Raw genomic sequence first — 244 nt, 5'->3', positions numbered from 1 at the left:
AGGATGAGGATGAGAATGAGGATGAGGATGTGGATCAGGATATGGATGAGGATGAGGATAAGGATGAGGATTAGGATTAGGATGAGCATGAGCATGAGGATGAGGATGAAGATGGATGAGAATGAGGATTAGGATGAGAATGAGAATTAGGATGAGGATGAGGATGAGGATTAGGATTAGTATGAGCATGAGGATGAGGATAAGGATGAGGATGAGGATGAGGATGAGGATGAGGATGAGGATG

Source organism: Lupinus angustifolius, chromosome LG14 (genome assembly GCF_001865875.1).
Source record: "Lupinus angustifolius cultivar Tanjil chromosome LG14, LupAngTanjil_v1.0, whole genome shotgun sequence".
NCBI classification, from domain to species: Eukaryota; Viridiplantae; Streptophyta; class Magnoliopsida; order Fabales; family Fabaceae; genus Lupinus; species Lupinus angustifolius.
Note: the sequence above shows the minus strand (reverse complement) of the source record.